The 24292-nt window shown below is 42.1% G+C and overlaps 1 long non-coding RNA gene across 1 annotated transcript; it reads left to right on the forward strand.

Annotated features, from left to right (window-relative positions):
• Positions 1 to 367: 367 nt before the first annotated feature.
• Positions 368 to 23997, forward strand: LOC125931930 (uncharacterized). The gene is made up of 2 exons (XR_007460507.1): positions 368 to 655; positions 23875 to 23997. It is a non-coding gene; the product is annotated as an uncharacterized LOC125931930 (long non-coding RNA).
• The last annotated feature ends 295 nt before the right edge of the window (positions 23998 to 24292 follow it).

A 24292-nucleotide genomic window follows, 5' to 3' on the forward strand; every position in this document is an offset into this window, starting at 1 on the left:
AGAACTGTAAGATAATTTTCACTCTTTCCTATGGCTCCTGATGATATTCATTCATTCATTCATTTATACACCCAAGAGATATTAATGAAGCATCTTTTAACGTTAGAGGCACTGTTCAAGGTGCTTGAGATTTAACAGTGAACAAACAGACAGGAATTCTTGCCCCGATAGACCTTACATTCTAGCAGTTAGAGAGAGTCAACAAGTGACAACAGAAAGTACGATAAAGAAAAATAAAGCAGCACAAGGGACAGAGAGTACCCTTTTGGAGAGTTGCTATTTAGGTAGATAGCTTGACGAGGCCTCTCTGATAACCTAGCTTTTATCAGAGTGAGAGCAAGAACAGAGGAGGAGGGGTTAGCTGAGTGATCCTAATGGCCTTGTAGCACCTAACTGGAAATCTGTGCTTCTGTCACCTTGGCAGGGATGGGACGACAATAAGGACCCCAAAACTTGAGCCTTCTGGTTCTGGCTGTGTCTGCACTGGACGGTGTTGGAGATCCCTCTTTTGGTTCCTTTTCCTAGACCTCTTCCAGATTAATCCTCCTTCTGCTAACCCGTTCTTCGCAGTATATGTCAGAACCATTGCTTTGAAGCTGGCAGATGGCTGCTCATCCAGGAAGACAGTCTTCGAGGGAGAACAAAAGCAGCTCATGTATGTATCTCCATTCGCAAGCGAACAGATATCTGAGACTTAGCCCTCTCTCCTTCCCCACACCCCGTAGAAGAAACATGTTGCCCCTGGTGACCAATTCACGTTTTCAAAGGTTTTTATATTCTTTGCCGAAGAAAGAGGAGAATTACGGTATTATTATTATTTATTCAAAACTTTTAGATGTTTTCATTATTTATTTTTGAGAGAGAGAGACAGAGCGTGAGCAGGGGAGGGGCAGAGAGAGAGAGAGAGAGAGAGAGACAGAATCGGAAGCAGGCTCCAGGCTCCGAGCTGTCAGAGAATTAGAATATTATTTGTCTCAAGACTCTTACTGGAAACAGCGCTATGAAGTGACTTCCTCAAATTTTCTGTGGGTTTTTTTTTTTTTAAACTCCTGCTGATTCCCTGCTACATTTCCCACTGATTCTGTTGTCAATGTTGGGATTTGCTGGACTGATTGCTGTTCTCCTTTGACTTCTCCGGAAGCTAGTTTCCTGCTCTTCTAGTGACAACGTATTTCTGGATCCATTCTTGTCTGTGCCGTGTTGCAACTATCTATTCCTTGATTTTTTGATTCTCATCTGCTTCCAGGTCCTCTTAACCCTTTCTCATCTCAAGGCCTCCTTATATCCCATTCGTTCATGGATTTACCTGAGGTTGCCATGGATTTGGTGGGAACATATAATAACTGTCTGCCTTATGCTATAGGAGAGGAAAACTTTTCCCTTCCCCCCTTCTAGGTGCTAACCTAATAATTAAATTGACATAAAACTGATCAACAGGAGAAAAACAAATTTGCTTTTGTATGTACGGGAGCCCTAAGATACGAGGCTCAGAAAAGTGACCACAGCAATCACCTTTTATATCTTTTAGACAAAGAAATGATAAACGTGTGAAGAATTGATAAGATAAATAAGTGTTGGCTTGTTGTAGTAAATTAGTGAGGAATTAACAAGGTTTGTTTATACAGCCTTTTTTGCCTTGAATTCCTTATCTCTGGTGATAAGGATGCCTTGTACCCTCCTGGTACAGGGAGGATACATTCACAAGGGAGATCTGTTTCTTGTTTTCAGGAGGACAGAGGGGAATCAGTATATCTCTCTTGTACTGGGTGTTTCTCAAGTAACTGTAATTCAAAATAATCGATATGCCAAAGTGTTGTGTTTTGGGGTGGCATCTTCCAGTGTCCCTCGGTCCAGCTTTTGAAACTTCCCAAAGAAGTTTCACTATCCAGAAATTGAGTTGGTAGATTGTTCCATATTATTGAGCTGGTCTCTTGTTCCATTTGGTCTCATTTTAGGATGCGGTAATGCAGGTGGGACCCCCAAGTGAGGCCTGTAGTGTGCAAACAATCAGGCATTTAATAAGAGGCATTTCTATGGAAACAAAAGAAAAAGAATGGTTAATGATGAGAGCAGACTATAATTCTAGTTTCTGAGTTCCGAAGGCAGCCGGTCGAGGAGATTTCTACTAGGTGGCCGGCTAGAAGCATTTTTAAATGGACTGAGGGCAGGAAGTGGCAATCTGACAGGTTTTCCTGGTTTGAGGTGTGAATTTCCCAGGTGATCTTCCTGAGTGGCTACATAGCAACAGGCATGAAGATTGTCCACATATGGACTATTGTGTTGGTTTCTCTCAAGTATATATCACGTTGTCACATTTTAGCTTGCATGGCTTCTGGAAAGGGGCAGTTTTAGTTCCCGACGATTCCAAATCAGAAAAGTGGGAGAACATTGGAGACGTTAGTCTGGGGAGTTACAGCGAAATATCAGAAGAACTAAAAGAACTCAGGATCCAGTTAGTTTATGGTAGAAGACAAAACCAAATCGTTCCCCACTTCTATCAACTATAACCACAGCAAGACTAATTCGTTTGCAAATTCAGTATAGTTTTAATAAGCTTGGTCTGGTTATTATAGCGATTGACTATCCAGTCTCTTTTAAACCTGCTCTGTGGGAACTTTTCATAAAGAATCTCAGATTGAGCTCTTAAAGCGTCTTGAAGGTTAGGAAGCCAAGCCAAGGACTCACCCTCACACTTCAACCGCAATTCCTATAAATCTGGGTCAGTTCCTGTCTTCTTGAGACCCCTAAAGTATCCTCAGGTTCCCGTGGCTGCTGGGAAGTGACCTTCCTTACTCACCTGGGAAACTTATCAGTAAGGTACTAGGCTGATTTTTCCAAGGGGCTTTATTGGACCCATAAAGTCAACCTTAGTTCCTTAAAGCTGAGTTTAGGTACATCTCTCTCAAATATGACATTCCAGTCAAAGCTTTAGTAAGATAACCAATGTTTCCAATTGTGCTCGTTATGAGAACAGAATCTCAATCTCACTGAATTTATGCAAACAACTACGTTGCCATAAGAATAAGAATGCTCACCAAGAGTTTCCAAATTCTGGAGGCATGAGGTAGGGAAAGAATTGCTTCAATAGGGAAAAAATGAATTGTTTCAATTCTTCTTACAAAGGTATAATTTACCAAATTGTTGTAAATTATAGACAGTTGAAGAGTAAAGAGAAAAGTTTTTCCTTAATCTGGAAAAGCACACATTTTTAAAAAGCAATGTTTCAAATCTAAGTTCATAAAAATCATAATCCTCCTCCTTAGTTCATTCAGTCCCATGTAATTAATATTTGTTCTGCTTGAATCTAATTTTTCCATTAGTTCTGGAAATTCTTACCCAGTTCAGTTTGATGACCTTCAAGTTATCAGAAACCTGGATTCTAGAGTACTTCTCAGAGTCCTTTCCATTAATCTCTCTGAAAATAAAGCAGTTTTGTGGGGGTCACTTTTGCGAAAGCAACAAAATAAAACAAAAACCGTCTGTAAATGACAAGTGTGACTGACAAGAAAATTTAATTATTTCTGTGACACACATTTCAAGATAATAAGTAGAATTACAAATGATAACATTATACCTGCACATCCGATTTCTAAGAATTTCATTCAGTTTCTGGAACATTTACGACACACACCTCTACAAATGCAACATAAAGAAGGCTTAATATTACTTCTTACTTGGCAAGGCTTCCCATGTAATTTAACATATCAAATATGCCTACTTAGTTCAATGTCCTTTTTTATAAAGGGAGAGAACAAATCTTTTGAGATGGTCCAAGGACCCTCTGAAAAACCCCAAAGTTAGAATTTGATTGTAAGAAGTTTGTCAAAAATATCAAAAAGGTTTTTAAGACACTTTATTAGCATCATAGGTCACTGTGAAATAATCCTCATTTGTTTAACAAAGACTTTGCAGGAAATACAGAAAGTTACACAATTGTAAAAGACTTTATCTCTTTTAATAAAAAAAAAACAAAACCCTGCTTTCCTTAGTAATCAAAGAGCTAACAAAGACAACATGAAACACAGGAAATTATTTTGATAAAACACAGAATCTTTGTTTCTAGGTAGATTATTTAAAAGGTAAAAAAAGTCTTTTGCAATCTCTTATCAGGAGCAGATCAATAAATAGTCCAAAAAAAACCTTTGTCCTTTAATCAAAAGAAGAAAATTAAGTTTCAGTTTTACATGAGTACACTATTGATATTAAAGCTTATTATTATTTAAAAAATTTTTTAACTTATTTTTAAAACTGTTATGAAAAGTTCACTTTTAGCCAGCTTGATTACACAAGGTAAAATTCCCTCTTTCTCTCTCCCCCAATTTCTGTGTCCATAGTTTGTCCTTTATTTTCTTTTTTTCCATTCTGAAATAACCAGCTTCATTTCAGGACAAAATTTACTTTCTTTTCTCTTAACAAAAATGCATCTCCATACCTCATACCATTTCTTTGCCAAAATTACATCTTACTTTATTTGTATTCAGGATTGTTTCCCTTATTTCTAGTAGTTTTCATTAACTATATTAGCATTTTTATCCCTTAGCAAACTTAATTTCTGGTAAAAACTAATTGTGAACTGTCTCTTATACCAACATTCTCTAGACTGGCCAAGTTATTAATATATTTCATAATTTCTAGAAGCTTACGCTTTCTCACAGTATGATTTTTTTAAATGCAGCACCAGATATGTTTACTGTCATATCTGATTCAAATATCTTTAGTTTCTCTGTCAGAAGAAGCCAAAATTGGATATGTTCAATAATCAATGTTTCTATATTTTATCTTATTTGAAAACGACCTAGAAATTTAATGAATTCCCATCATTTAACTTAACTTAGCAAAACTCTAAGGATGTATGTCACCAAAGAGATTTTGGAAACTAAGTAAACACATCACAAAGCAATCATTGCTAAAAAGCTCACCTAAGACTCTATCCTACTTCTGTCTCTTTTATTCACTTGTCCTTAACAATTATACTTAGGTCACACATGAACATTTAATGAAACATTAAAGCAGTTGGTCATTATTTTGTTACCTTTCCAGCTGACAAATTTTGTAACAGAGATAACATGACCTTATTTGACTTAATGCTGGTAACTCTAAATACATGACTGTATTCATGAAAACCAACAAACTTAAACTAGATTTTATTTACTGAAAATTATTCTAGATCACAGAAATTTTAAAAAAAGCATTGGGTTAGTTTCTCTTGTATCTGTGAGATTTAGAAATACTTTTTTTTAAAAAGTTTATTTGTTTTGAGAGAGGGAGAGAGAGGGAGAGTGGGGTAGGGCCAGAGAGAGAGGGAGACAGAATCCCAAGCAGGCTCTGTATGGTCAGTACATAGCGTGATGTGGGGCTCGAACTCATGAACCACGAGATCATGACCTGAGCCAAATTGGATGCTTAACTGACTGAGCTACCCAGGCGCCCCAAGAAATACTTGATTCAATAAGCACTTATTTGCCTTTAAGCTAATTACATAGAGCTCTTTACAAATTAATTTTGGTAATACCATCTGGAGGCAGAAAAATATTATATATATCCTGATACATTCGATATGAATGATCTGCATAAACAGACCCTCTAGGTTCCATTTGAAAACCATGAATCAGGTACAATATAAAACTTACTACTTTATAAATTATTGTCTCTGGCAGATGGAACAAGTTACAGTCACCTGCTCAAATGGTTAAAGATTTTTACTCATCTTTTTGGAGAAGACTTTTAAGATGCGTATTTGTTCTTAACAAATAACCTTGTGGAGGCTTCAGACTAGATTTGGGCAAGGGAGCCTTTGTAGTAGTTTGTATTTTAATTTTTTTAATGTTTATTTATTCTTGAGAGACAAAGAGAGACAGCATGAGAAGGGGAGAGGCAGAGAAAGAGGGAGACACAGAATCCGAAGCAGGTTCCAGGTTCTGAGCTGTCAGCACAGAGCCCGACGCGGGGCTCGAACTCACGGACCGGGGAGACCATGACCTGAGCAGATGAAGTCATCGGAGGGGAGGGACGGAGGGACGTTTAAGAGACTGAGCCACCCGGGCGCCCCAGTGGTTTGCATTTTAAAAAGCCTCTTTCTCCTCTTCTTTCCTTCAGTTTCAGGTGACAGTGGGCAGTGTTTTAGTTTTCATTCCTGGGGTGTTTACATTTAAAGACATGGTAAGATTTACATCTTCAAGTTACGGAAAAAGAAGAAAAGTCTTTCCTTGGAGTTTTGGGGCATACCTGCCTACTATCAGAAGTTTAAGGCAATTACCGTGTACATTTTTCCATTTCTTAAGTGCAGAACAATATTGTGCTGCAAATGCCCTGAGTTTTACGACATCTGTAAAGGTCTGCAGGCAAATAAGAAAGGGGCTGAGTGGACTTTCAGTTGCTCTGGCAGTTATGTTCGTGTTTCTCTACAGGTTCAAGCTGCACATCAAGAGTTGTTGATTTGAACTCGTTTTTGTTTTTGTTTTTCTTGCACTCCTGTAAACCATCTTCAAAGCACTGGGTAGCTGGATCCATTATAATGCTGAGAGGCTTACGGGTCCACCCAAGCGCGCGATTTTGAATTTGCCTTTTATGTTGGGGAGAAAATGTGCTACTCAGGTAGAAATGAAAAGATTTGTTTTGCAGGAGAGGTACAGAGCAAGCGGGGGAGGGGCAGAGAGAGAGGGAGAGAGAAAGAATCGCAAGCAGGCTCCCCACTGCCAGAGCAGAGCCCAGAGTGGGGTTTGAGCACGCGAACCATGAGATCATGACCTGAGCCGAAATCAAGAGTCAAACGCTTAACTGACTGAGCCACTCAGGCACCCCTTGTTTTTTTATTTTTTTTTCTAGGGAGATATCTGCCTTATTCGTTAACTACAGTATACTCATGGGTTGGGAAGAATGTCACTCAGCAGTCAGCTAAAGTCCCCGTAAGTTGGGATGTGAGTGGCCGCCGATCTTTCTAATTTCTCTCTAAATGTGGTAGGATCTTCCCCATGTGGAGATCAAAGGCTTTTATAACTGCAAAGACCTGTTGGTGTCCAGGGACCATGAATGCTCTGCGGTGGCCGGGGGGGGGGGGGTTCCGAGATTCATCCCTAAAGGACATTGCATTGGAAGACCCGAAGTTGGCAAAGCGTTACAGTCAGTCCTGGGTGCTTCCGCTAAAGTTAATCCCTGGCTTTCAGCATTTACGCGAGTAGCCAGTACCCTCTGGGCCTGGAGATCAGGCTGGAGTAAATCTTGTAGGAGTAAATTGAAGTGAACCTCCGCAAATCTTGGAGGGAGAGGGAAGCTAAAGCCGGCAGCTGGGTGTTCAAGGAAATTTTCTGGGGAAGGTCGAGGAGTTTGGGAGCCATGGGAATTTACGGAGGAAATGGGGCTGGATTTAAGGAGGGGGATCTACGTTCCACGTGGACTTTGACTTTTGTTCTGAGTCTATTTTCTATTCTTTTATACTATTAAGAGAGGACTTAAGGCCAATGAACCTAGAAGGAAAGAAGGGAAAAGTTTTTCTCCTTTACAGTTTTGGTGCCCAATGTGGGGCTCTCTGCTGGCTGGATATTGCTCATTTTGGGGGCTGCTGCAGCCGAGGGGTCCTGGGACTTCTAACAAGTGCTGGCAGAAGATAAAAATGCTTTTTTTTAAAAAAAAACAAACCCATAATTTATTGTCAAGTTAGCTAACATACAGCGTATACAGTGTGCTCCTGGCTTTGGGAGTAGATTCCCATGATTCATCACTTACATACAACACCCAGTGCTCATCCCAACAAGTGCCCTCCTCAATGCCCATCACCCATTTCCCCCCTCCCCCCCTGCCAATCAACCCTCAGTTTGTTCTCTGTATTTAAGAGTCTCTTATGGTTTGCCTCCCTCTCTGTTTGAAACTATTTTTTCCCCATGGTCTTCTGTTAAGTTTCTCAAGTTCCACATATGAGTGAAAACATGGGATCTCTGTCCTACTCTGACTGACTTATTTCACTGAACACAATACCCTCCAGTTCCATCCACGTTGTGGCAAATGGCAGGATTTTGTTCTTTCTCATTGGCAAGTAGTATTCCATTGTATACATAAACCACACAGAAGATAAAAATTCTTAACCACGTCAGTCTCTCACGTCTCTACCTGCAGCGTCTGTTGGAAGCAGGAGTGGTGAGCATACTTTCTCCTTTTTGTAAATTTAGATTAGCCAGAGATGGGACCCGTGGGTGGCTCAGCCGGTTAGGCGTCCAGCTTCGGCTCAGGTCATGATCTCGCGGTCTGTGGGTTCGGGCCCCACGTCGGGCTCTGTGCGGACAGCTCAGAGCCCGGAGCCTGCTTAGGATTCTGTGTCTCCCTCTCTCTCTGCCCCTCCCCTGCTCCTGCTCTGTCTCTGTCTTTCTCTCTGTCTCTCTCTCAAAAATAAACATTAAAAAAATAAATAAACTTAGATTAGCCAAAGAAAATATTTGTGTAAGTAGTTCCTTGGGTACAGCGACTTCAGTAAAGATGCGTTACGAGGACTCTTGTTTCCTCCTGCTCCCTTTCCTCCCCGAGACGGTCATTGTGTTCCCTCGTGTCTGTCTTTTGTGTCACTTGCCACAAGGAGGAAAACCGTAGGGTAGGACAGAAGCATGGGCCCCGCAAGCCTGCCGTTCAAGCTGGCCTCGCAGACGAGTGAGTTCAAGGTTCTTTGGTGGGTCCAGTAGATTAATGCTGTGCCTACGGGAGCCCATAAAAGTCTAAGACTCAAAGAAGTGACCGAAAGAGCCAGATTTTACACATTTTAGAAAAGAATAAATTTGCGGAGAATTGACAAGACACAAGTTTGGGCTTGGGGTAGGTAATTAGCGAGGAACCAACAAGGTTTGTTTACACAGCCTTGTGGGCCTTGAATTCCCTATCTCTGGCGATAAGGATGCCTTCCACCCTCCTGGTGTTGGGAGAATACCTTCTCGCCGGGAGATGTTTATTTCCTGCTCTCAGGGGAACAAAGGAGGGCCAGAGCGTCCTTCCCCCAATATCTGTTTCTCGAGTAACTTGAGTTCAAAATAATTCGCATACGTGGTATATTTTGGTGTGGTACATTCGGCTCTCCCTCAATGACTGCTTCAGAAGCCGGCTGCCTGTTACAAACCCATAACCCCTGAATCTCTATTTTCTTTTTCTTTGCATATCCCACTGCAATAACACGCCCCACGTGTGTACTTCCTGCTGTGTCAAAACACATTTCCTCCTATTGGTCATAAAACCACCTTGTTTAAGTTGCAAGGAGTGTTCCCTGGATCTAGTGTTAATATGTGTCTAATGACGTCAGGCTCACAGTGTTTACCCTTGTTTACACTAACTTTATACTGCCACCGCTCAAATCCTTTTCTGTTGCCACAGACACCACTGATGTTTCAGGTCACAAGGCGGGGGGGGGGGGCACAAGGCGGGGGCAGTATCTTTCTGTGTCCCCAAACGATTCCCCCTAATTTGGCCTCCAAATCCCCAGCCACGTTTTCAAAGATCTCCACAAGAGAATCCCCCTCTATTCTCTGAGCTTATGTTCTATTATTCTTTTCCAGCTGTGTCTTTCCGCCCCCCACCCCCCACCCCCAGCCGAACACGATTATTTGCTCTTCCTCAGTCATGCCCCATTTGTTTTTGAACCACAAGCCTTGGCTATTCCCTCTTCCTGGAGCACCTACTACCCATTAAATTCTGATCGTTGGAAAACTACTGGTCTTCAAAGGTTTGTTCGAAGCTCTAGGGGAGACGCTGACCCGAATCCCTTGCGAACATTCTCCCTGATTCCGTGCCAGAAAGCCTCTGCTCCAGCCCAGATGGTCTGTTCATCTCCTCACCATCCAACGCTTACGTCTGCTCCTGTGCCTTTGCTCATGATGTTTCCTGTGCTGGAATTTTGTCGGGGGCCCATCCACCGTCATAAATCAAAGAAAAAGGAGGTGTTTGGGCGTTCAGAAGAAACTTGTAGTTGGGAGAATTAGGAGAGCGTTCCAAATAACCTTGAACTATGGATAAGATTTTATTTCAGTGGGAAACATGGAAGAATGACTGGGTCAGTGTCTGCCTGTATCTCTATCGGTGTGCCTGTGTTGGTCCCATCTGTTCTCTTTCCATTAGGAGAGATCGGGAGCAACCTCACAATTTTCTAAAACCTGATCCAGGTGAGATAATGACCTGAGGATCCGTGATAGCTGTTCAGGCCCGAGGAACATAAATTTCGGCTTACTAAAGGTAGGCTCACCCTATGTTTACCTCATAAGGGAGCCTCCTTACTCTAAGAGGACTCCCCCCATTCGCACCTAGTTCTGAGAATCACAATACAAGCTCGGGTTGGCACGGGACTCCACGTGTTGAGCTGAGGTTAAAGTTTATCGCAAGAATTCTGAATACACTGATCGCGCTGAAACTCTCGAGTTCTCTGCGTAGGCCTGAACAAAGCAGCTCTAAAATGGGCAAGCAGGAAAATAAAACTACAACGCGATTTCACCTCGCCCCTGTTCGAATGGCTTTTATCACGAAGAGATAACAAGCTTTGATGAAGCTGTGGCGATAAGAGAACCTTCGTCTAGTGTTGGTGGGAATGGAAAACAATATGGTGGTTCCTCAAAACACGAGGAATAGAACTACCACATGAGGTAGCAGTCCTTCTTCTGGGTATATACGTGAAGGAAAGGAAAACACTGTACTGAATAGATATCTGCGTCCCCATGTTCACTGCAACATTATTTACAATGGTCAAGAGATGGAAACAACCCAAGCGTTCATCATTGGGTAAGTGGATAAAGAAAATGTGATACACACACACACACACACGTACATACGCGCATGTACACACACAGTGGAATACAATTCGGCTATAAAAAAGAAAGAAATCCTACTATTTGTGACAGAGAGCCTTATTCTAAGTGAAATAAGTCAGGCAGAGAAAGACAAATCCTGTGTGATCTCACTTACGTGTGGAATCTGAAAAAGCTGAACTCATCGAAACAGAGTAGAATGGTTGTGACCAGGGGCTGGGGGGGGGGGGGGGGGGGAAGGGGGGAGATGTTGGTCAAAGGGTACCAACTTTCCATTACAAGATGCGTAAGTTCCATGGATCTGATATACAGCATGGTGACTATAGTTAACAGTACCGTATTATATACCTGAAAGTTGTTAAGAGAGTAGATCTTAGATGTTATCACAGCAAAAAAAATGGTAATTATGTAAGAGGATGGAGGTAACGACCTGTATCAAATCATCACATTGTACACCTTCCATTACCTCTGTGATATGTCTCTAGTATCTCGATAAAGCTGAAAATTTTATTTTATTTTTTATTAAAAAATTTTAAATTTATTTATCTTGAGAGAGAAAGGGAGAGAGAGACAGAGAGAGAGAGAGACAGAGAATCCCAAGCAGGCTCTACATTTTCAGCACAGAGCCCGATGCAGGGCTCAATCCCACAAACTCTGAGATCGTGACCTGAGCTGAAACCGAGAATCGGACGCTTAGCTGACTGAGCCACCCAGGCGCCCCCGAAAAATTTATTTTAATTTAATATTTTTAATTTAAGAAAAGGAAAATGGGGACACCTGAGTGGCCCAGTCGGTTAAGCGTCCGACTTTGGCTCAGGTCCTGATCTTGCAGTTTGTGAGTTCGAGCCCCGCCTTGGGCTCTGTGCTGACAGCTCGGATTCTGTGTCTCCCTCTCTCTCTGCCCCATCCCTGCTCACACTCTGTCTCTCCCCGTCTCTCAAAAATAAATAAGAGCAATTTAAAAAAGGAAAAAAAAAAGAAAGAAAGAAAAGGAAAATGTAATTGGCCAATAAAAATAAAAATACGCTCTACCACACTGGTAACTGAACAAATGCAAATTAAAACCTCATTAAGCAACTATTTATAGAATCCATCTGTATTGCAAAAAGGACATCCAGAAAATATCCGATAATGCCGAAGCCTGGTAAGAATGTGAGGAACAAGGACTACTTGGGGAAGTGTAAAGGAACATAGCCTATTTGGAGTGTAATTAGGGAGCAGTACCGAATGAAACTCAAATTGCATACATAGGTTGTGTATTGGACCTAGGTATATACCAAAGATAGGCTCTCATCCGTGAGTTCAAGGAGCCAAGAGGCAAGTGCAATAACGTTCATCGTGTCGTTCAGTCATATTTAGTGAATGCCTGCTATGTACCTGCCACTGTTCTATGCGCTGGGGTTCTATCCCTGAACAAAGCAGACAAAAATCCCTGTTCCCGTGGAGCTTACATTCTAGGGGAGGGCAATCGCTCCAAGCTATACAGAAAATAAAATCTGCCGGCATGGCCACCAGGAGACAATGAAATGTAAGAAAACAATAACATGTTTATTTTTTTCCAACAACAGAATACCATAAAATAGAGAATACGTGATAGGTCTAGATGTTCCTCCTCACTTTGTGTGAGAGAAGTAGGTGGCAGAATACGTAGTGTGTGCCATCGATGTAAGCGTTTATTGTTTTTAAATGTTTATATTTTATTTTTGAGCGACAGCGTGCACGCGGTGGGGGGAAGGGGCAGGGAGAGAGGGAGACAGAGGGGTCCGAAGCAGGCTCTGCGCTGACAGCAGAGAGTTGGAGGCGGGGCTTGAACTCACGGACGCGAGATCATGACCTGGGCCGAAGTTGGACGCTTAACCGACTGAGCCATCCAGGCGCCCCGGTGTAAGGGGGGTGGGAGGGAGGGGAGGGTGGGTGATGGGTATTGAGGAGGGCTCCTTTTGGGATGAGCACTGGGTGTTGTATGGAAACCAATTTGACAATAAATTTCATATATTGAAAAAAAAAAACAAGAACATGTTCTATACTTTTTGTAAGTACACGTATAGGCATGTAAATGTGTTATAACAACATAACAAAGGAAGGATGCCCACTAAAGTCATGAGGTGGGCTGCCCCTAGAGAGTGTGTATGTGTGGATGGAGGGAATAAAACAGACATAAGGCCAAAATGGCAAAATGCTAGTAATTTCCTATTGTAGGTAGTAGGTTTCCTGTGTTTCTTAAAGATTTTTTTCTTTAAGAATTTCTTAAAGAATACTTACCTATTCTATTAAATTCTCAAGAAAAAAGGGAAAAGGTAATTGACTAAAATAAATCAACCGATAATAAATGCCAAATGAATGATGTACAATTTCCTCCCTCCCTCCCTTTCCTCTTCTTTCCATCCCTCTTTCCTGCCTTCCTTCCTTTCTCCCTCTCGGTAATGCCAACCAGCATACCAGACCCATTTTTTTTTTCCTGCTGACCTTGACTCCTGTCCGTGTTTCAGCTCAACTGGTCAGAGTAACTGCAAAGTGAATGCCTGTTGTCAGAAATAAAATTACACTCGAACCTCCCAATTCATAGCTACAGATGGGAATTACAGCATCACTTTTGCTTATCTCAGCTTTTCATCCCCAATAATGTACATCCAGTCATGATCAGAGACAATACTCAGTTTATAGCAAGGAATCAAGTTGAAGGACTTTATATTATGAGCTTACAGGAAATATGAAATTGTTGATACGCATATGTTTACATACATGTTGTTGACAATTGAGTAGCGCCCACCATGTTAAATATTGTAATTTCGATTTGGATTCGTAGAGGCTATACATGTTTTTTTTTTTACACAAAATTGCCTAAAAATGTATTCGTGCATCACTAATTCAATGCGGAATGAGGGAGAGACCGAGGGAGAGGAAAAGGGTAGGTGAAGCGTTTTCAATGAATCAAGCACCAAGCATTAATAAGCACCAGATATAGGCAGTATGTGTGTGTCCAAGTTATAGGCTTGTGGGACTTTGTTTAGGGTTTATGGACTGTGAGTTCTAGAGAACTGGGCTTTGTTCCTCACCGTTGCAATATGCGGGAGGTGAGTGAAATACTGCATGCAGATTACTGGCCTACCTAGAGAGCCCTCAATAACTACTTCTGGTGGATAGTTTGTAAGTACTTTGGTTGGGAGAAAGCCTTTCAAATGATAAAAAGGAAAGCATATCTTTATCCTCATCTACATGATCAACAGGGGTCCATTTAACCAAAAAGCAAACTGGTATTATAGTTGGATTCTAAATAAGCTTGTGTGTGTGTGTGTGTGTGTGTGTGTGTGTGCTTTTTAAAGTCCCACATCTCATTAAAACTACATAGCCAACCAATAAATCTCTTTTCGTATAAGCCCAAAAGCATATAAGAAAGAAGCAACGTATGTGTTGGGCCCATAAGTCAGGGGGAATGCTTCCACCAGCCTCATGAGACAAAAATGTGCCTCCACACCTTGGCCTTCTGAACTCGCTGTTGTAAAATGGAAACCCTCTGACTCAGCTCAGGTCCTCAGATGCTGACAAGTTCCAAAGCTGAGTTTAGAAGGAGGAGATGGAAGTAACAGAGGAATTGAGACTGAGCAGCAGCTAACGCGGGTGGTAAAGTCACAGACTTTCACACAGGCCGACGAGGAACATGACGAATGGGCCGCCCATCTGCGTCAGTGCTTTATCATTTGCTAGTAACGGCATGAGTTGAACTCGAAAGCGGCCACATTGGTGTGCGCCCGCACGTGCTGCCGGTCCCTTAGATGCAAAGATGTTACACTGCTGTGTGTTTGAATCGACCTAAGAGCTGGTAGTCGTTAGCACGAGAGCTCCACTGATGCCCTAGAGAGATCCCATTGGTAGGAGGGCATTTTGGTCTGTACGGAGACCTTTGGAGCAACTGAGATCTAGTTATCTTACCTTTAAAATGTGACCCAGCATATGCGGCTTCTTCTTGTCTCTGGAGCTCCACAGGGGTCTCCCTGTTGCAGCATGGGGTCAATTTGTTTCTGTTCTGTTTTGACCCCGGGTGCCCAGCCAAGGCGATGAAAAACATCTTAACGAACTTGACAAATCTTGTGCGGTGGCTGGGGGATAAGGAAGTCTTACTGCAAATAACCTATAAACATTAGAAAGCTACAGCTATCTCTTAAGCTATAGCCTCTGACCCCCAGGGTGAGAAAGGAACAATTTTATTTATTAACAGCCCTCCTGACTGCACCGAAAAGCATTGCCACCATTACTTAAGGCCTGTCTATGATGAGCTATAGAAATCAAAAGTAACAGAAAGGTCCTGGCCCTCTTAGAAGCACTAAGCCAAACACAACAGTGGCATAAATGGATACGGTAGCTATGTATAGATACACAGAAAAAAATTTAGCATTTACCCACACGATATGAAAATGAAATAGTTACAATATAGAAAACATTTTACTTTTTCTATTACTACGGCAAACGCTCACGATAGCCATGAATATAATTCAATCAGTGATTGACTTCCATACCCCTCCCTGCTCCATTTTCAATTAGGGGTGCGTTATCTTTCCGAGGTGGGCATAGAAGCACTGAGAGATGCGTAACGGTATGGAAACGGAGTGGACAATCATCACTAAGACTTGCCGGGCTTTACCTGGGACCCAGATGAATTTTACTAATGCAACTGGACTCCTGAAAATGGAGGCCTATGACAGCTATCTAAAATCACCTCGTGGGACTCCTGGGTGGCTCCGTCTGTTACGTGCTGGACTGTCAATTTCAACTCAGGTCATGATCTCGCTCAGGTTCATGAGCTCGAGCCCTGCATCGGGCTCTGCGCTGACAGTTTGGAGCCTGACTGGGATTCTCTCTCTCTCCTTCCCTCTCTGCCTCTCCCCCGCTCTTGCTCTCTCTCTCTCTCTCTCTCTCTCAAAACGTAAAAATAATAAATAAAATAAAATCACCTAGTCATTACATTTACCCTCATAATAAAGCAGCCCTACATTTACAAGGTTGACTTTGGGACCCTGTTGGTTGGTTTATGGCACAGATCTTTTACATTTACAAGAGCTATCATATATTGAGTGCTTTAGTATGTATCAGGAATTGCGCTTTATGTAAACGTCTCATCCCTATAGCAACCTCAGGCACAATTATGATCGCCATCTAACTGGTACAGAGGCTCAGAGAGGTTAGGTAGCTTTCCCAGAATCACGCAGCGACAAGAGCTGGAATCTAGTCCAGAGTTTTTGACATCAAAGCCCCAGTGCTTAACAACTACTACACCACAATGTATCCTTCCTTTTCTTGTGCACTTTCTTGTCTCACAGCCCATAAGAAATCTAATTAAAAAAGCAAATGTAGCTAGGGTGGGCCCCCACCTTCTTGTCCTGTTTCTACTCTGTCCTCTCCCAACCACCGAGAGGTCAAATGCTAGCCAATACGACTGCATTGCTTATTAGAATAAGAGTGAGAAATGCATTGATGCGTCTTCTCATAGGGAAGATGCTTACTTTTTTATTTAACGAAGTATGATGAGACATTTTCTGATATGTTTCTTTTTTTTAATATGAAATTTATTGTCAGATTGGCTTCCATACAGCACCCGGTGCTCATCCCAACAGGTGCCCTTCTCAATGCCCATCACCCACTTTCCCCTCCCTCCCACCCTCCACTTTCTGATATGTTTCAAGACCCGGAATGGAAGTTTACACCATTATGTTCTTGTAATGGAAATGTGTTCTCTATTTAACAACTTCAAAATGAAACGCATTATTAATGCAATATGGACCAGAAGTGTGGCCAAGCACTCAACTGGAAGAAACAACAACAACAACAACAACAACAACAACAAAAATGAAAACCATGACCCAAATGACCAAATTAGACTAAAATTAGTGAAAGCAGAAACTGGCAAAATGAAGAAAAGCCTCTAACCTCCTTCCCCAATCAAATTAAATACACACAGGGGCACCTGGGTGGCTCAGTCGGTTAAGCTTCTGACTTCGGCTCAGGTCGTGATCTCGCGGTTCGTGAGTTCGAGCCCCGCGTCGGGCTCTGTGCTGACAGCTCGGAGCCTGGAGCCTGCTTCAGATTCTGTGTCTCCCTCTCTCTCTGCCCCTCCCCCGTTCATGCTCTGTCTCTCTCTGTCTCAAAAATAAATAAAAATAAAACGTTAAAAAAATTTAAAAAAGAATTAAATACACACATGTAGCTGGTTAAAGCTTTAACTTTCTAAATTTTAACAAAATAATCCTTTGCTTGGATATTGGTGACCAACACTGGAGTCACACTCAAGTGGAATGTAATTTACTCATATATCATCTAGGCAACTGATAGGTCCAGAACGATTCAAATACACCTACTCACTATAAGCATTTCAATTTTGTCTCTAAAGCTTGTCATCTGCTTTCTACAAAATGAACAGTCAAATATTCCTCACTGGATCTCTTTCCCAGAGTGAGAGTCAGAAAGAGGTTGTGTTTCCTTAGACTTCCAAGTCTGAAGGTTGACTTCACCCTCTACCTCATTGACTGCACACTAGCGCCCCTAGCCCTGAACGTCCCTGCTCTTGTATGTATGCATGTATGTACTTTATTTTTCCCTCCGCTTTCCACTTCTGTTATCCTTCCCTTACCACAGACAGCCATTCTAATGCATTTGGTGTGTATCATCTTATTTGTTTTTATAAAATGCCACATCTTACTTTCTGCACATGTATTTTTTTTTTTTTTTTAGTAGGCTGCATGCGAGGCTTGAACTCACGACCCCGAGATGAAGACTTTAGCTGAGATCAACAGTTGGACGCTTAACCGACTGAGCTGCCCGGCACCCCTGTATTTTTAAATTTATATAAATGGCCCTGGTCTGTAGACCTCATTTGGTTTCTTACTTCTCACTTAACATGAGATGCACACACACACACACACACACACACAGACACAAGTATATGTAGACGTGCGTGTGTAGTTATCCAAAGCCTAAAAATCACAAAAGAAGACTGTTCTTCTGCATACTTTTCCTAATTAATTTTGCCCATTCTTTTGGGGCGTGGGCACATTGAGTGTGAAATATGGAAAGTGATTTTTGTTTTGAAAGGCATGGTGCTGAAATCACTTGTGAGGGTGAACTGCAGAAAATCAATGTGTACTTTTAAAAAATATTTGAATTCAAGTTAACATACAGTGTAGTCTTGGCTTCATGAGTAGAACCCAGTGATTCACCTCTTACATATGAACCCAGTGCTCATCCCCAAAAGTGTCCTCCCTAATGCCTGTCACCCAGTTAGCCCATCCCCCCCCCCACCTCCCATCCAGCAGCCCTCAGTTTGTTTTCTGTATTTAAGAGTCTCTTAGGGTTGGCCTGTGAGCTCCCAATTCTAGTCCTAGCTCGACTACAAACTCACTGTGTGACTCTGGGCAAGTCCTCTGTCTAGGCTTTCATCTATAAAATGAAGAGAGTTGGACCAGGTAACCTCTGAGGTTCCTTGCTGGGCTGTTATTCCGGGTTAATAGGGCTTGGAGCTGTGGCTCAGTGAACACTCCATTTCTTCTCCTCCCTATCACCCGGTTATACCAGGAATACCTGGTAAAAACAATAGATTAGGCTGCCTTTTATTTTGCCCAAGAGAGCTGGAAGATGAGAAGTCCAGGAGCAGGAACACGTAACCATAGATACCTTTGAGAAGCTAGCCATAGACAGAGGTAAGACTTGCCTTAGAGAGGCATATTGTGGATCGTTCACAGCACTACAGATAATAAAAAATGGTCCCTGGAACAGAAACTCGAATCCACCAGGCAGGACGAACGATTTTTCAAAATATTATGCTTGAACAGCCCTCTCTGTGGAAAAACCTTGAAAATGCTATCTCCGTGTCGGCACTGAAGGCAAACATATTCCATTGAATGAATGTGCCTGAGCGTCTGCCTTCCACAGATCCAGAAAACACTCTCAGCTGGCCCAAGTCAGATGCAGTGACAGATTTCAAGACCGTTGGGACTGAAGGCGGTTGGGAGATCATTGATCCAAGTCTGAGACTGGCTCGGAGTCAGGAAATGAACTTCAAATGCGTCATCGTCCCGGCTGGAGAAGGCCCTGCTGTACAGCAGAATTGAGCGCTGCCCCGGTACAACCTTAGCAGGACCCTTTCCAAGAACATCAACTATGCCTTTTCCAATTACATCTCCAGACCCCTGCCTCCTTCTAGTGCCTCGCTGGCTCCCACCCCGCTGCCCGGTATTCCGAATGCCTACGAACTTCTTAGGTAGTACAGTCTCCTGCATGGTGTCTTGGTTGATATCTGGTGCTAAGCCCCACGCTGTTGGAAGGAAGGTCTTAGACCAGGGTCAAATTCTGGCTGTGGCGATGGCTACCCACGTGTCCTTGCAAAAGATATGATCCAAGATCCTGATGTGATGGGAAAGGTCGCCGTGGCCCAAAGAGGTTAAATAAGGGGCTGGTGCTTGCACAGGTACCCAGCGGCAGTACGAATTAGGAAGGAAGTCTTTCCTCCGACCCCTCACTGGGTGTTCTTTGGACCTGTGTGTGTGTGTGTGTGTGTGTGTGATTCTTTTCTTGAGAGCGTTGAGCCACAAGTTGTCGAGAAACAGTTAACAAAAGGCATCCTGGTATAAAGTGATGATGCTAAGAGCAGTCTCTGAAATTGGACAGATCAGGGCTTGAATCCCGGGTAGAATATTGTAAGGTATGTGACCTTAAGCAAATCAATGAAGTTCTTTGTTCTGTAATCTATTTTGTCTAATAGTAACACAGCCACTGCAGTTTTCTTTTGAACAGTGTTAGCGGGGACTATTTCTTCGATCCCTTTAACCTGTTTGTGTTTTTACATTTCAGGTGTATTTCTTGTAAGCAGCATATAGGGGGAATCTTGCCTTTGAATCCAATCTGATGATGTGTGCCCTTAAAGCAGAATGTTAGATTATTTACATTTCATGTGATTATCGATACGGTCCCATTTAAGTCTATCATCTTGGTTTCTATTTGTTCTGTCTGTTCTTCCCTTTTCCTTCCTTTTCTGCCTTTATCTTTTGATCAATTGAATACTTTTTTAGGATTCATTTCTCTCTCTCTCTCTCTCTCTCTTTTTGGCTTATTAAATCTTTGTTTTGTTATTTTAGTGGTTGTGTTAGGATGTTTGGCTTACATCTTTGACTTACCACAGTCTGCCTTCTAGAATTTTACACTATGTTACATACTATTTTACAAATTTTGTTTATTTACTGTTTTACTATTTAAAATTAGTATATTAACAGTGAGTATTAATTATTAATTAATATGTTAAGAATGTATTTATAACAATCTTACAATAGTATACCTCCATTTCACCTCTTCTGGCCTTTTTGTTATTGGTGCTATGTATTTTACTGTTATCTATGTTTTTTTTTTAATTTTTTTAAACATTTATTCATTTTTGAGAGTGAGAGAGACAGAGCATGAGCAGGGGAGGGACAGAGAGAGAGGGAGACACAGAATCCGAAGCAGGCTCCAGGCTCCGAGCTGTCCGCACAGAGCCTGACGCGGGGCTCGAACTCACGAAAGGGAGTTCATGACCTGAGCTGAAGTCAGATGCCCTACCGACTGAACCACCCAGGCGCCCCCCAGTTATCTAGGTTTTAAAGCCTTCAATACATTGTTGTTAATTTTGCTTAAACAGTCAATTATCTTGAGCCCAAAGGAGGTCCTCTAACACTTCTTGTAGTGAGGGGCTCCTGGTGATGAATCATTTCAGCTTTTGAATGTCTGAATGAGTGTTTATTTGTCTTCCCTTTTCAAAGATATTTTGGCCAGGTGTAGAATTCTAGGTGGACAGATTTTTTTTCTTCTTTCAATACTTTGAAGACATTGCTACACAATTGCTTTTTTGTTTTGTCTCCCATGAGAAATCTGCTGTCCTCGTTACCTTTGTTACTCTGTATGTAACAAGTGCTTTTTCTCTGGCTGCTTTGAAGAGGTTTCTCTTCATCAGTTGGTCTTAGGCAGTTTGATCGTAATGTGCCTTGATGTCATTTTCTTCGTGTTTCTTGTGCTTAGAGTTGAGTGGATTTCTTGTACCAGCGTATTTGTAGTTTTCATCAAATCTGGAATTTTTTCAGCCCATTTTCCTGTCTTGAAGTATTTTTTCTGCCACTCATCTCTCCCCCCTCTTTTTGTGACTTCAAACAGGTACATCAAGCCAATTAAGGTGTCCCATAGCGCCGTTTCTTTGTTTTTTTTTTTTTCTTGTCTATGTTCTTTGTGTTTCCTATTGGACAGTTTTCGTCACTATGTCTTTAATTCACTGATCCTTCTTCTGCAATGTACGTTTCAGTTCACACATCGGAGTTTTTAATCTCTAGAAGTTTGATGCGGATCTGTTAAAAAATATCATCTGTGTCTCTACTCAACTTTTTGAACATACCTAATTGAGTTATAAAAATGTTTTCATGTCTTTCTCTGCTGATTCAACCACATGGGTCCATTCCGGGTCAGTTTCAATCAATTATTTTCCTCATTATGGGTCATGTTTCCTGCCAGACATTGTGATTTTTACCTTGATGGTGGCTAGACATTTTGGTACTTCTATAAATATTCCTGAGCCTTGTTCTAGGATGCAGTTAATTTACTTGGAAATATTTTTATCCTTTTGGGTCTTGCTTAATGATTTGTTAGGTGGTTCTGGAGCAGCGTTCGGTCTAGGGCGACTTCTTTCCCACTATTGAGGAATGACCCTTCTGTGTACTCTGCCCGGTGCTCATGAATTATGAGTTTTTCCAGTCTGGATGGTGGGGACAGGTACTATTTCCAGCCCTGTGTGAGCACCAAACAGTTTCTTCTCATTTTTTTTTTTTTTTCAGCTGGCTCTTTCCCAGCCATGGTTATTTTCCTCACACGCGTATATCAATAACTACTCTGTCGAATACTTTGGGGTGTTTTCTGCGGGCCTCCAGCATTCTCTGTGAAGCTCTGTCCTTTCTGGTCATCTGTCCTATAAACTTTAGCTGCATTAGTGTCCCCACTGTCTTTGCCTCAATTCCCCCTCCCTATGTGACAGCTCAAAAAAATATCTTAAGATAGTAAGTTGGGGAGCACCTGGGTGGCTCACTCGGTTGAGCGTCCAACTTCGGCTCAGGTCAAGATCCCATGGTTGGTGAGTTAGAGTCCCACATCGGGCTCCGTGCTGACAGCTCGGAGCCTGGAGCCTGCTTCGGATTCTTGTCTCCCCGTCTCTCTCTACCCCACTCGTGCTTATGCTCTCTATCTCTCTTTCGAGAATAAATAAACATTTTAAAAAAGATAGTAAGTTGGAACTATCGTAGGGTTCACCTTATTTGTTTCCATCTCTGTCTTTCATGTCCTTCATTGACTAATATCCAGGGTCTTAAAAACTGTGTCTTCGTGTATAGTGTCTGTTTTTGTTTTTGTGGTTGTTTTAAGCAGGAAAGTAAATCCCATGCTCGTTAGTATATATATGTTGGAAACTGAAGCCCTGGATGAATTTCTCTGTTCAATTTCTCTGTGGCTGTTCAATAAATATACCTTCCCTTCTCCTTTCTTACATGCTAGCTTACTCCCCTACCTGATTTTTCACCGGGGGACTGGTTCTTTTAATGGCTCTTAAGGCCTGCCGGGGTCATTTGAGCTGTCTGTCCCCAGTGTAAACTGTCCGTCCTTTCGGATTTATTCCAAAACCTTGTCTGGATAAAGGAAAAGAAGAGAATCACACCTGCTCTATCTTAAGAAAACAGCTTGAAATTTGTATTTTCATATTTCTTCCGGTGCTGGGAGTAAGTACAAACAATCAAACTCTATCGCTACATCCAAGGAACATTCATTTTTTGCTAGATATGTCTCTTTAAGAGCTTCAGGAAAGAGAAAGACAGAGACTGAGAAAGAGAGAGAGAGAGAAGACAATATTCGTCATTATAACACACACAGACCTTGAAAGGGCTTTATGTTATTTCAAATTTAGTATTCCCCGTGCTTAAAGACAACTAGTGTTTGCTTTTATAGCTTAGTTAAGTCTCTGGATAATTTATGTATAGTTCTCTACGCCTTCTCCAGGAAGGAACATACTTTTGAGTGAGGAAGTCCCACACCCTCTTAGAAAACTGGATAGAAAGATTGAAACAGTCTCAGATGGAAAAGGAGGGCAGACACCGAAAGACGGCACAGGCCAAGGAGTGAGTCACAGCTCGCCTGCAGCATCCGAATATACTGCAGAGTATAACTTGACCTTTAAAGAAGGAAAAATTTCTCCAACGATTGAGTCACTTTAGAATTTGTATCGTACTGCCTCGATCGCCCCTGATGAACAACACTCCATTCATTCAATTGTTTATTCAATTGGCAAATACTTACTCGGCATCTAATATGTGTATAGCACAGTGCCACAGGCAGTGATGAATAAAATAAGGTATCGCACTTCACGTCACTTTTATAATGAAACTGCTGCCGAAGGTAAAGTGACCCCAATGGGTGTTCTTAATTTTTTTTTTAATTTTTTTTAACGTTTATTTATTTTTGAGACAGAGAGAGACAGAGCATGAACGGGGGAGGGGCAGAAGAGAGGGAGACACAGAATCTGAAACAGGTTCCAGGCTCTGAGCCATCAGCCCAGAGCCTGACGCGGGGCTCGAACTCACAGACCGCGAGATCGTGACCTGAGCCGAAGTCGGACGCTTAACCAGGTGCCCCACCCTGTAGCTTTTTTTAAAAAGAAAAGTTTATTTGTTTGTTTGTTTGATTGTTTATGAGAGAGAGAGAGAGAGAGAGAGAGAGAGAGAGAAAGCAGGGGAGTGGCACAGAGAAAGGGAGACAGAATCCCAAGCGGGCTCCCCAGAGCCCGTTGTGGGGCTCAGACTCACAAACCATGAGATCACGACGTGAGCCATCATCAAGAGTCTGACACTTAACTGACTGAGCCACCCCAGCACCTCCTTCCTGATCCTGCAGCTTTAATTGAGTCATGTTCACTGACACACCATATGCTCTCAAACCAATAAGGTTAAAGCCCATGTTCAGCATCTACATAGGACCTACAATGCATCTCGCTGGGTTTACCTGCCATTCCGATCCGATGGCACTACTACTGATGCACGATTTTGTTTCCCCTTTTTTGAAGCAGCTACTGACCTCTGGATTTGTCACCTTGGACCAACCACTGTGTATCCGGCTTGATTCTGCAGGGCCTTTTAGCTCACCTCTCTGAATCTTTTATTCTGGGACACTTCACGTAGGGCACTCATGACTCGAGTTCTGGCTCGGCTATTTCTGGCTCCTGGGAAATGAAAATAGGGCATTTCAGAATTTAGACATCAGGCAATAAGGAGCATGCTCAGGAAGTAGTTCAGAAAATTTATTTGTTCCTTTGACCTGTATATATTAAGCAGCTATTTTGCGCCGGGAACTCTGCCCTGATAAAGCTATCGTCTGGCACGAGAAAGCTACATTAATTTAAAAAAAAAAAAAGAACAAACACATGTAACCTGACAATTCTGATAAGAGCCACGAAAGGAAATAGGCCAATGCTTGATGGAGGAAGA

The sequence above is a fragment of the Panthera uncia genome, chromosome X, assembly GCF_023721935.1.
Source record: "Panthera uncia isolate 11264 chromosome X, Puncia_PCG_1.0, whole genome shotgun sequence".
In the NCBI taxonomy this organism is placed as follows: domain Eukaryota; kingdom Metazoa; phylum Chordata; class Mammalia; order Carnivora; family Felidae; genus Panthera; species Panthera uncia.